The sequence below is a fragment of the Podarcis bocagei genome (assembly GCF_964188305.1).
Source record: "Podarcis bocagei genome assembly, chromosome: 3".
Classification (NCBI taxonomy): domain Eukaryota; kingdom Metazoa; phylum Chordata; class Lepidosauria; order Squamata; family Lacertidae; genus Podarcis; species Podarcis bocagei.
Window position 1 is genome coordinate 103,158,408 of NC_138127.1, and position 12,553 is coordinate 103,170,960.

Below are 12,553 nucleotides of genomic sequence, written 5' to 3' on the forward strand. Positions count from 1 at the left end.
TAAGTTGTATTTAAACTTGCAAAGGGATTCTTTTGTGACAAGGCAGGTGACTCCACAATGAACTGAAGAGATTTGAGGTTCCTACTGTTCTTCCCACCTGGAAACTATTTTTAAACTGACCTCTAACATCTCTGAAAAATCAGGAAAATTGTGCATGGATCCATAACCTTTTGCACCTTGCCCTGGTGAAAATTCCAAATATTATGTAGATTAAATTGCTTGTGAGATGACAGCATAGTTAAATTTAGCAGTTAACAAATAGAGTATTTTTCTCTCTGTCTGTCTGTTTTTTTAAGTAGTCAGAGTGAGAGTGAGAATGAGAGTGAGAGAAGGAGAGACCCAGTAGTCCAGAACTCCAAGATCTGGGGTGAAATTTGCAAGTATCCCTAATTCTGACCAACTCTTTCTTTCTATACAGGATTCACACACACCAGTCGCGAACAATGTGAATATTTTCAAGGCAAATGCCTTCTATTCCAATGTGAAGAAAACTGGAGAAAAGTTGGGAAATGTGCTGCAGATGTGTATTGTTGCAGTCAAGAGTAAGTGCAAAAAAATCAAGATTCCCAGTTATTAATGCAGCTTTGTTTACTCCACTAGCAACTTGGGGGCCATAGACTCCCCATTTCTGGCTCACACTAAAAGATGTTTGATCTTGAGATATAAATAGATGCTGCATGTGCCCAGTGACTGACTCTGCCAGGAATGGAGAGAATGGTGTTTGCCTTTGTCTTAAGCAGCTATTCCGTAGACCAGAGGGAACTTCGCCTCCCAGCATTACTGACCTCACTCATTTTGGTCCCCATGTTCTTCTTCCCACAGCCCTAGTATTCCAGAAATGAAAGAAGAAAGCTAGATTTGCCAGCAAGATACGCCAGTGAATGAATGCACTGTTGTTGCCCTTGCGGCTGCTAAGCCCATCACTTCCACAGAATATGACCCAAACACTTCAGCAGTTCAGCTTTCCTTCTTTTCTTCTCCATGTGTTGCATGAATTTTAGTAATAAAAATGGATGCAACAGCTTCCTGGATTTTATATTTTCAAACACAAGGGACATGTCATTCTGTGTTTCCCAGCATTGCTCTCACACACCTGGAAGAAAGAGTTGGGACAGAATTACTTGGATAATTAACACTATAATTCAGTGCTCCCCCCCAAAAAAAAAGTTTAGGGGTGTTGGCAGCCTCTCTATGGGTTGGCTGATAGCAGCACCTCCTTTGACCCTCAGAAGACTCCTCCGGTAATGGGAACACCAAACGCAGCATTCCTGAGGAGCAGGTCCTGGTGCTATGGACTCACAGCTGCTCATGAGAGCACACAAACTCAGCAGAGTAAAACAGAAGTGGAACTGTGGAGGTTTTGTGGCATACCTACTTTATTTCTACTAATTAGCCAAATTAAAGAACGTAACAAACATGTACGAGAGGAGCAGCTCTCATACAGACAACCTGTCTCTTCGCAAGACAGAACAAAGAGTAGTACAAAAGAAACAGTAATGGAAGTCTCCCAGACTGGCTTCCGTCTCTTCCTTTCCCACGAAACAGAAAGTAAACAATAGGATCACGTGATCCTTGCAATGGGAAGAATGAAAATACTGACAAAGGGTACTCTCATTTTCCTACTCATATTGAAATACTGCCCCTCAATGAGGCCAAACTTTGATTCACGAAATGTTTAGGGGTATGCGTACCCCTGTGTACCCCCAGGGGGAATAAAAGCACTGCTATAACTGTAATCCTCTTTTAAAGCAATCCAAGTTGGTCGCCATGACTGCCTCTTATGGCAGCTAACGTCGGAGTTTAATTATGAGTTGTGCAGGGGTGACAACTTGAATAAAATATTCTGGGGGCCCCACATAATCAACCACATGATTCAGTGCCCACATACCATTTGAATGGGAATGCCCATCAACTTTGGGGGGCCCAGCCCCCTCAAATATTTTATTGTGGGGGCCGCAGCCCTCACAGCCCCTAGAAGTTGACTCCTATGGAGCTGTGTGAGGAAGTACTTTGTTGTGTATGTCCTGAATCTTCCATTGTTCAGCTTCATTGGACATCCTTGAGTTCTGGTATTATGAGGGAGAAAAACTCTTTTCCACAACTTGAACTATTTTATAAACCTCTGTCATCAAGACCTCTCTAATTCCTCTTTTCTCTAAACAAAAAAGCCTCAGATGTTGCAACATTTCCTCATGAGGGACTTGCTCCTATTGCATATATTAATATTGTGCAGCTTGAAGCAGTTGGATGCATAAAAACTGACTGCTTTTGGAATAAAACATTGTCCAGACCCATACGTTTAATTCAAAGCTTTAGTTGCAGAAGTTTTTTCAGAACAGAACAAAAAACACTAATTGATACATCCAAACAGTTCTATAAGACATAGTGCATGTCCAGCACTGGCTCAACATTGTATAAGAAATTACTGTTCTTCTTCCAGAAATCAAAACTCTTTCTTTTTCCTATTCCAGCCCGCACTAGCCCACATCCTGCCTAGGGCTATGTAAGTTCCCTGGAAAGCTTCATTATCACATCTTACTGGCTTGGAACAAAAGACCCATATGATGATTTGCAAATGAATACCTTAATCACCTGATCTAAGATTAAACCCCACATGTTAGCAGGCAGAGAACAATAACAGTTAATTTATCAACACATCTAGGTGCTCAGAAAACTCTTCTTGATCTTCTTTAGCTTCAAAGGAATCTTCCAGTTAAACCCTTTCAGCAATACATGCCAGCATTCTCTATGGCGCTGTGGGTTAATCCACAGAGCCTAGGATTTGCTGATCAGGAGGTCGGCGGTTCGAATCCCCGCGACGGGGTGAGCTCCAATTGCTCGGTCTCTGCTCCTGCCAACCTAGCAGTTCGAAAGCATGTCAAAGTGCAAGTAGATAAATAGGTACCAGTGGCGTAGCATGGGGGGTGCAGGGGGGGGCGGCCGCACCGGGCGCAACATCTGGGGGTTAGGGTTAGGGGGCGCAAATCCACGGGTTAGGGGGTGCAAATCCACGGGTTAGGGGGCGCAAATTACTTGCCTTGCCCCGGGTGCTGACAACCCACGCTACGCCACTGATAGGTACCGCTCCAGCGGGAAGATAAACGGTGTTTCTGTGCGCTGCTCTGGTTCGCCAGAAGTGGCTTAGTCATGCTGGCCACATGACCCGGAAGCTGTCTGTGGACAAATGCCGGCTCCCTCGGCCCATAGAGCGAGATGAGCACCGCAACCCCAGAGTCGGTCACGACTGGACCTAATGGTCAGGGGTACCTTTACCTTTACCTTTAATACTAAATTATATGTAACAGCTCCACCTCTTGATCATTCTGGTTGCCATTTTCCAAACATTTCCCACCTCTACAATACCCTTTTTGAGGTGAAGAGCTCTTCACTGTATTCCAATTGTGGTCTCACTATAGATTTGTATGCCAGCATTATGATACTGGTGGCTTTCTTTTCAGACCGTTTCCTAATGATCCCTGGCATGGAAATCTCTCTCTGCCCAGCTTCCATACATCTTCACTGAGCTACAAACTGGGTAACCAACTTCCCACTTCCTCCCACAATTTCCATTAAATGGGCAAGCCTACCTTTCAAGTATTAAATCCCAGCTTTGCACCTGCAACTGCCCCCCCCCCATATATACATTGGGAGAATTAAAGTATCCCCATGTGGGAGAATCCCTACACCTATTGTTGGCAGGTTTCGTCCCCTCAGAAACCATTTTTGGCAGAAAATTAGAGACTTTGCCTTCTCCTCCTTGGTTAATCTCCACAACTACCCTGTGAGGTCAGTTAGGATGAGAGACAGTGACAGGCCCAAGATCACCCAGTGAGTTTGATGGCCAAGAGAGGCCATCAATCCTTGTCACCCAGGTCCCAGTCCAATTAGCAAACCACTACATGAAACTGGCTCATATTTATTTATTCGTTTACATCTTTAGTAACAGGATGGTGGAAAATGCTGCAGCAATGGAGGAAACTAACAGTGACCACAAGGGAGAGGAGGACTCTGTAAGGGCTTAGTGATGAGTCTCATTCTTATTCTTGTCTCAGAAGAAAGTGTCCAGAGCTTCAGGAAATCATAGTGGTCCTTTTATCTGTAACTGACAGATGGAAACAGACATTAGAGAGCTCAACAAAACCCAGGGAACTATGGTAGGAATGGTCTCGAGGTGGAGATGACTGTGTTCCGTTAACATTTCCTTCCTTGTCTGAGTCCAAGGTAATGACTACTGTGAAAGGAGTTCCGCTCTCTCTTTGTACCTGAAGCAATGACTGTGGTGAGAATACACCTGTCAGGAGGCTGTCTGTGGCTTCTGGCTGGTTGCCCAGGAAATTATGAAGACAAGGAAAAGTTTCTTACTGTCCTTTTTTATTTCAATCTTTACAGAGAGGCTATAGAACCCAGTCTCTTGCATAATGCCATTGTCCCAAGTGAATCTCCACCCCGTCTCTCCCACTTCCTCATTCATCATTCTCATCATCTCTCCTATGGGTGCTGCTACATGCCCTCTGCCTTTGAGCTTTTTGCTCTCCTGCTTTTAAGGCTTGCCATGTTCTGGGAAATGGAGGGTCTGGAATGCTTTCTAGTGACAACGTGTCAGCCAGGTGTTGCTCTGGCTCTCCCATGATTTCCCAACTTTTCCCCTCACCTTCCTCTGAGCTGTGACCTCCCTCAAACCCCTGTTGTAAATCTATACTATCTTCCTCTTCCTCCTCCCTGGAAGGGTCAGGCTGGGGAGGCACTCTCCACCATTCCTCCTCTGCCCAGTCCCTGACAATACTATAGGGTAGAAGAAGAAGAAGAGTTTGGATTTGATCTCCTGCTTTATCACTACCCTAAAGAGTCTCAAAGCAGCTAACCATCTCCTTTCCCTTCCTCCCCCACAACAAACACTCTGTGAGGTGAGTGAGGCTGAGAGACTTCAGAGAAGTGTGACTAGCCAAAGGTCACCCAGCAGCTGCATGTGGAGGAGCAGGGACGTGAACCCGGTTCACCAGATTACAAGTTCACTGCTCTTAACCACTACACCACACTGGCTCCCGTGTGAACATATATGACCACCACTGTTGGCTTATAAAGATTCTGATTGCCAATGTTTTTGTGTGGCTGCAGCATGTCCTCAAAGTGTCTTGCTTGTTGGGATGGGGAACAGAGAGGGGGTGGTGTGAGCGTGTGTAGGAAGTGAGAGAAGGTAAAAAATGCGTTCATTGTTCCGCCCACTTTTGCCTTTTGCCAATACTGGTTTGTCTCCCTAAGATGGTTGCCCTGAAGGGAATGTTGGTTTTGGACTGAGGAAGCTTCCCCAGCCCTGACCTAATGGTCAGGCCAGCCCTAGATGATCACCCCCACCCCCCACAGATACATCATTTTGGAGAAACGAGGGAGCGAAAGATCACTTCCCTGCAAAAAAAGAAAGGGCTAACATTTGCATGGTGCTCTCTGCCTCCGGAGATTAAAGGCAGCTAGAGGGAAATATCTTTGTGCAAACTTCACTACATAGGTAGTGAAGGGTCTGGGGATTATTCTGATCAAACGGGTTGTTTTTTCCCCCAAGGGCGATATTTTCACTCTCTACATGGTAAACAGAAAAGGGATGGTAAAGGTAAAGGGACCCCTGACCATTAGGTCCAGTCATGGCCGACTCTGGGGTTGCGGCGCTCATCTCACTTTATTGGCCAAGGGAGCTGGCGTACAGCTTCGGGGTCATGTGGCCAGCATAACTAAGCCGCTTCTGGCAAACCAGAGCAGCGCATGGAAATGCCATTTACCTTCCCACCGGAGCGGTACCTATTTATCTACTTTCACTTTGACGTGCTTTTGAACTGCTAGGTTGGCAGGAGCAGGGACCAAACAACGCGAGCTCACCCCATCGCGGGGATTTGAACCACCGACCTTCTGATTGGCAAGCCCTAGGCTCTGTGGTCTAACCCACAGCGCCTCCCACGTCCCTGAAAAGGGATGAAGCAGGGGCAAATAATAGGGTGGGTGTGCATTTGATCCCAAGAATTCCCTACCCTTGTTTCAAGCGAAAAACATCATTGCTGAATCTAGTTTAAGTGTTTCAGAGCCATCTTCTTTCTGCTTCACCAGTTTGCAAGCAGCCTTAGCAAAGCATTCAAGTCAAGGGACAAACTTCCTTATTTCATTACATACTCTTTGCAGCAGTAAGTGTCCAGTAAACAGTGGCCGATCTTTTTGCCATAGGGCTGACAAGGCAAATGTCTGCATATCCCCCGAGCGACCATACACTCTGTGTCACCATGAAGATACCTGGTGAATCCTGCACAACCAGAAGAGGACAATAACTGATCAGTCTGAAAAAGAAAGAGGCACTTCAAACAGGAACTAGTTATAGAATCATAGAATTGTAGAGGTGGAAAGGATCCCAACGGTCATCTAGTCCAACCCCCTACAATGCAGGAAACTCAGCTGAAGCATCCCTGACAGATAGCCATCCATCCTCTGCTTAGAAACCTCCAAGGAAGGAGAGTCCACATCCTCCCGAGGGGGTCTGTTGAACTGTTGAACAGTTCTTCACAATGTTTAGTGGGAAGCTCCTTTCTTGTAACTTGAAGCTGCTGGTTCAAGTCCTACCCTCCAGAGCAAGAAAAAAGCTTGTTTCCCCTTCCATCATTTCCCTAGTCCATCATTTCTCTAGCAAACTTGCAGAGGATTTCATTCTCTTCTCCCCTAGCCTGACTGGGGAATAAAGGTTGGAAAAGTAAATGTTGTCCTCTCTGTGGCGTAGCGTGGGTTGTCAGCACCCGGGGCAAGGCAAGTAATTTGCGCCCCCTAACCTGTGGATTTGTACCCCCTAACCCTAACCCCCAGATGTTGCGCCCGGTGCGGCCCGCCCCCCCTGCACCCCCATGCTACGCCACTGCTTACGTGTCAGTATATCACGAATCCCTATAAATAGTTGGGCATTCAGAAGACACAGAACTCCCACCAGAGCATTCTGTTTCACTAATCTGCTCTTGCTGCTCAACTTCGGATTATATAAGTGATGTGGTCCATGTCTACTACTGCTCAAGGAGACACAGTATACAGTACCAAATCAAGGAACTGCTGATCAGTGCATTAACATTCAGCATTCTGTGGGCTGTAAATTCAATTTCAGACCCTTTGCTTGGCAACTGAGTGGAATAATTAGGGGGGCTGCTGTCATATACAGGCCCACATACCCTGGGTGCAGAAGTTCACTACTGAGGCAGAATACTTTGATTAATGTTCTGTGTCTTCTGGAAGGCTGAATGCTGATCTATTGACGGGGTTTTGTAACGTACTGACATCTAAGCCCTATGAATGGATGATTCAAATGTACTGCTCGTGATGACATAAACTTAATCAAGGAGACAAAAAAAGAGTTAATCGCCATATATTCTGTATTTTATTCATTGGGAAGCCATAATGTTCAAGGAGCAGACAGTAAAGTCCATGGCATTATCCATTATATTTATTCAGGGTTCTGGAGTTCAATAGCATCTATTGTTTTAGAAGTTTCTGCCTATATGTTATTTCCTGCAGTCCATGCCTAGTACCCCTCAAGGAGACACAGTGTACCAAAGCAAGGAAATAATGATTTGACTAAATGCAATGTAGTTTCTTCTTGTTATGAAATCTCCCCCAGTTGCATTCAACCATATTGTGGATGCTCTCAGAGCACCAAAACAACATATTTCCTACAGTCTCCTATGCAAACTGAGCACTTTTGCATTCAAGGCATTTGGTTCTGTGAAATCAGCCCTGAGTGCTCACTGGAAGGACAGATCCTGAAGCCGAGACTCCAATACTTTGGCCGCCTCATGAGAAGAGAAGATTCCCTGGAAAAGACCCTGATATTGGGAAAGATTGAGGGCACAAGGAGAAGGGGACGACAGAGGACGATATGGTTGGACGGTGTTCTCGAAGCTACAAACATGAGTCTGACCAAACTGTGGGAGGCAGTGGAAGACAGGAGTGCCTGGCGTGCTCTGGTCCATGGGGTCACGAAGAGTCGGACACGACTAAACAACTAAACAACAACAACAATCACAACAGTTTTCTCAGATAATAATAATAATAATAATAATAATAATAATAATAATAATAATAATAATAATTTTATCCTATATATCTTGCTCTTCTGGCTCTAGTTCCCCAGCCACTCTGGGTGGCCGCCAGCAGAGTAGCAATAGTGCTCTCAGCTGTCATCCAAAGGGTTATAAAATCAAATTTACAATGCACCGACTCCAGAAAACTTCCTTAAGTTAATGCACACTGTTCAGTATTTCCTTGCTTTGGTACTCCATGTTTCCTTGAGGATCAACAACCATGGACCACAATACTGAAAGCAGGAAACAGCAACTGTTAAAACAATAGATGCCATTGAATCCTTGAACTCTTAAAATATTTCACGGTTAATGTCATGAATTTCACTTTATGTTCCTCTTTTGTATCCTTGATGAATAGTTCCTGTCATCACGTGCATCACATCCGGATTACCAATGCACAGAGCTTACGTGTCAGTATATCACAAAACCCTACAAATAGGTGGCTATTAAGCGGTCCAGGAGGCACAGAACGATCACCAGAGTATTCTGCCTCAGTAGTCTGCTCTTGCTGCTCAACTTGAGATCTGAGTAAAACTTCAGCAATGCGTTTGCGATGGCTTTTCGTGGTTGCCCTTCTGTTTTCTGAGATGCTTCTGTTTTCTGCAGGTAAGACACGCATTGAAATTAAAAGCATTTGGACATAAATGACAAAAGAAAAAAAAATGGGGCTGGAAGCATGTACTACTCCTGGTCCCCTCCAGTGTGGTGTAGTGGTTAAGAGCGGTAGTCTCATAATCTGGGGAACCGGGTTCGCATCTCCGCCCCTCCACATGCAGCTGCTGGGTGACCTTGGGCTAGCCACACTTCTTTGAAGTCTCTCAGGCCCACTCACCTCACACAGTGTTTGTTGTGGGGGAGGAAGGGAAAGGAGAATGTTAGCCACTTTGAGACTCCTTAAAGGGAGTGAAAGGCGGGATATCAAATCCAAACTCTTCTTCTTCTCTTCTTCTCCATGAGGCAGGCTGATGTAGGTGCCTCAGGTGGCATAATTCAAGGGGCCCCTCTGTGGGACCTCCACAGTTGCCTCCTGTGCCAATGGAGAAGCGAGCACAAATGGCTGAGGAGGCTTCTGGTTTCCATAGAGATCTCATGGGAGCCCCTTGAGATCTCACTGGCTTATGGAAGCCACAACTGCACAACCCAGGTTAGCTAGGCTTTGGTGGGGGCGTACAGCACGGGATGCCATCTTCCCTTTTTGCCTCAGGTGGTGAAACAGTATGGGCCGCCCCTGTACATAGACATAGACAGTGGTACCTCAGGTTAAATACACTTCAGGTTACAGATGATTCAGGTTACAGACTCCGCTAGCCCAGAAATAGTACTGTGGGTTAAGAACTTTACTTCAGGATGAGAACAGAAATCGCGCAGTGGCAGCGAGAGGCTCCATTAGCTATGGTGCTTCAGGTTAAGAATAGTTTCAGGTTAAGAACGGACCTCCAGAACGAATTGAATATTTAACCCAAGGTACCACTGTATTATAAATTCCTGTAACATCAGTTTAAAAGTTATTCCGAATATCTTGGGCTGCCATTATGCAATGGTTATATTGAACCTGGGACATTGAACCTTAAAGAGAGAAGTTTGTTCATTATAAATCCACACCCCAATGCTCTGGCACTGAGCTATGGCCCTTCCTTATTATTTGGGGTAAACTGAGGGACTCTATTGGAGCCTCTCCCTCCGGTAACGGAAGAGTTCGGCAACAGTCCTTCTCTCAACGACTCATATCTGCTCATATGCGCACGCGAACAGCAGAGTAAACGAAAGCTTGGCTGTGGAAGTATGTAGTATCACTAATTTTATTGCTTTACATCAAATCAAACCAAATTAATGCAAACCATAGTAAAGAAAATAACAACATTGTGAGGAGAAGCTCACACAAACATCCTGTCTGTCCAGGAGACAGAACAAAGAGCCCCAAACCAAAAGCACATAGTATGGAAGTGTTGGGATGCAGCCAAGGAAACGGGGGCAATTTGCAAGCCCCCAAGCTGGCGCCAGCTCACCGGCCGATGTGCCAGGCAATCTCCAGTCCTTGGTTCAGTGTCAGTGACCCCAGCTTTAGAAGCTGGAGCACGTTCTAATCAGCAGAGTAAACTCTACGCAACAGAAGTGGCAGGGAGAGGCTGTGATGAGCATATTTACAAGCAGTTTATTCAGCATAAAGTAAAGGGACCCCTGACCATTAGGTCCAGTCGTGACCGACTCTGGGGTTGCAGCGCTCATCTCGCTTTATTGGCCGAGGGAGCCGGCGTACAGCTTCCGGGTCATGTGGCCAGCATGACTAAGCCGCTTCTGGAGAACCAGAGCAGCGCATGGAAACGCCGTTTACCTTCCTGCCGGAGCAGCACCTATTTATTTACTTGCACTTTGATGTGCTTTCGAACTGCTAGGTTGGCAGGAGCAGGGACCGAACAATGGGAGCTCACCCCGTTGCGGGGATTCGAACCGCCGACCGTCTGATCGGCAAGTCCTAGGCTCTGTGGTTTAACCCACAGCGCCACCTACATCCCATGACATCTTTACTCTCCCACAAACATTATTTTAATTTGTTTCCATTAAGTTTCCACATGGCCTACCTGGAGCAACCATGAGTGCTATAAACAGCATCAAGGAGAAGGCACAAAAAATCTTCATGGCAAAGTGCTGACTCTGGTATCACTATGAGAAAAGAGACAGCAATGACATGAAGGGGTTAATACAACCTGGCATGCTGGGCTTTGAGCTAAGTTATAGACCAGGATAGCAAGCCTGTGGCTGGATTGCAACTCCTATCAGCCCTGACCATTGTAGTGGATATAGATAATAAGTATTTTCCAGGAATACCTGCAGTTGCTTCACAACCTTAAATCAATAAATCCATACATAAATGTATCTTAATCCCTGGCAGATGTTCATATATAGTTAACTTCCATCAGAATTTTAGAATTACACCATTAAAGGACTCTTATCCCTACAACATTGATGGAGTTGTTAAGAACATCTATCAGTTCCAAACTAACAAGGACATGGAGAAAAAGATGGTTAAAGATAAAATATGATTCTACAGGTACTTACCAAGATGTTTGAACACTATGTCACCTTCCAGCCCAGATGGCTTGCTTATATTCTTTGTCCTCACTTATATTCACATGTCCAATTAGACACATCCTACCCTTTCAGGACAGATTGATCAACTTAGGTTAATAAATTGGGGATTTAACTTTGTGGAGGGATGGAGAGGTAATGTTTATCCATGTTCCTGGACCAGCTTGTACCCATGTCCTTCCTGCTCTTCTGCTCGATGTTCAGTTTATTCAAATAAAGGAACACCCCTGATTTTGTCCTGTGTACACAAGGTACCAAGAGTGAGAGGGGAAATGAAACAATTGCTACCACTTGCGTGCCAAGCCCCCATGCCCTGTTGATTAAAAAGCACACAGACATGAGTATTTAGGATTATGGGCTAAAACAGGCCACAGCTTTATTGGTTACAGATGTGAGTAATTTGGCTTAGGCATTGGGTGAAACCAGGCTATATATTGACTCCCGCCTGTCTGCAGGGAGGCAAACTAAGGGTAAAATACCAGAAGGGGAAGCCCTGTGACTTACATCAAATAGGGGCACCCTGAGAGGTCCCCATTGGGGTCATGGTATGGCCCTAGCTTAGAAACAGTACAGCCCAATGGCACAGGGAAATAAAAAGGGAAGAAGCAACAGGCATCAGAGAGCAGAGTAACTGATTATATAGGACAAAGAAAACCCAGACCAGGCAGCCACAAGCGGCAAGTAAGGATCAGTGGATCACCCAAGCCAGATCACTGCGAAAGGTGAATGGTCTTGTCCCCACCTACACATGTCAGGCACTATAAAGCTTCTACAGAAGGTTTATATGTGTCCTTAATACTTGTTTCCTGCCTTATTGTGAATCCCCCTTACTAGAAAATACTAGTCCAACATCCTGTTTTCACAGTGGACAACGAGATGCCCATGGGAAGCCCACAACTCAGACTTTAGCACAGCAGCACTATCCCCCCTTGTGGTTTCCAGGCGTATACTGAATCTGATCATGGAGGCAGAGTATAGCCATCATGATTAGTAGCTACTGACATCCATATACCTTTATGAGATTGTCTAATTCAATATGAGCTGAAGAAATTAACAGATTGAAGAATGGGGCTCCAGCTAACAAAATGATTTACAATAGAGAGGTTCTCCACTTAGGCAGGAAGAACCATTGTACATTGAAACCATAGTGTCATTCTTGTGGCTCTTACGATCAGACAGTTGCAACCCCTCTCTTATACAGTGGTACCTCGGGTTACATACGCTTCAGGTTACAGACTCCACTAACCCAGATATAGTACCTAGGGTTAAGAACTTTGCTCCAGGATGAGAACAGAAATCATGCTCCAGCGGCACAGCAGCAGCAGCAGGCCTCATTACTAAAGTGGTACCTCAGGTTAAGAACACTTTCA

The 12,553-nt window shown here is 45.4% G+C and overlaps 1 long non-coding RNA gene across 1 annotated transcript; it reads right to left on the bottom strand.

The window, feature by feature from the left end:
* Positions 1–3,938: 3,938 nt before the first annotated feature.
* On the bottom strand, positions 3,939–11,231 carry LOC308584202. The gene is made up of 4 exons (XR_014006629.1): positions 11,154–11,231; positions 10,676–10,757; positions 6,157–6,283; positions 3,939–4,102 (listed from the first exon to the last, which is right to left on the bottom strand). It is a non-coding gene; the product is annotated as an uncharacterized lncRNA (long non-coding RNA).
* Positions 11,232–12,553: the final 1,322 nt, after the last annotated feature.